Genomic DNA, 1,131 nt, shown 5'->3' on the forward strand with positions numbered 1-1,131 from the left:
ATGTCAAACACACATCTGCCCCTTGAAGTGAGAACTTTGAGACTGTACCCAACTTGCATTTTTATTCTTTTTAAATTATTTTTAAACACAATCCTAATTTACATTATTTAGGAAATTGGGAGTAATGTTCTCCCAAAAAAACAGAAAACAAATCCGAAACAAAACCCTTTTACATGTCCACGTCATTTGGGGGTTGCTAAATAATCTTAAATAAAACCACATAAAGCTCTGAAAGGTTGATATTTGCAAAGAGCCACCCATCTCCCCTCCAAATTCATTTAGTAAAAAACGAACACAGTAGATAGTTCCATTCACATTGACACTCTAGTCCAGGTCGGGTCTCACCATGTAGAGTTTGTATGTTCTCCTCACTTGTATGGGTCTTTTCCGGGTACTCCGCTTTCCTCCCACATCCCAAAAACATTCAGTGTAGGCTGGTTGAACACTCTAAATTGCCCCTAGGTATGAGTGTGAGCATGAATGGTTGTCGGTTTTCTAGTGCCCTGTGATTGGCTGGCCACCGATTCAGGGTGTCCCTCGCCTGATGCCTAAAATCAGATGCGATGGGCTCCAGCACCCTCTGTGACCCTTGTGAGGATAAACGGTACAGAAAATGAATGAATGAATGTTTGCTGTCCACCTGATGTTTGGCTTATATACTCGATCAATTAATTTAGTCATACTTCAATTATGTAGAATATAGACCAAAGGTTGTGTCAGCATTAGGAGACCATCAAATGGACTCATAACAAATCATCATTTACAATATCTTAATAAGTTCCCAAATGACCAAAACAGGTCAGGTTGTAAGCTGTGTGCTGATCTAAAGTGGAACTAATAATACTACCAGTATTAATATACAGCACAAGCTTGTTTTGCCTTGAGGTGGAATTGATTTATTTTCTACTTCTGCATTTAGAGTGTGCCTCATTTAGCACATTTAATTCAATTGACAGTTAAGATGACTGCGCATGTAATTACTTGTGTGACTTGGGACAGATTTAAGTTGAGCTTGAAGGTCAGATTGGACAAGACCACATTTGATCGATGAAAAGCGCACAGTCATGTGGCGTGTGGGTGATCTGAAATTAGGAGAGCCCCAAATCGATGCCTGTTTTCTGTGCTCGAGTC

This window comes from Stigmatopora argus, chromosome 13 (genome assembly GCF_051989625.1).
Source record: "Stigmatopora argus isolate UIUO_Sarg chromosome 13, RoL_Sarg_1.0, whole genome shotgun sequence".
Taxonomy (NCBI): domain Eukaryota; kingdom Metazoa; phylum Chordata; class Actinopteri; order Syngnathiformes; family Syngnathidae; genus Stigmatopora; species Stigmatopora argus.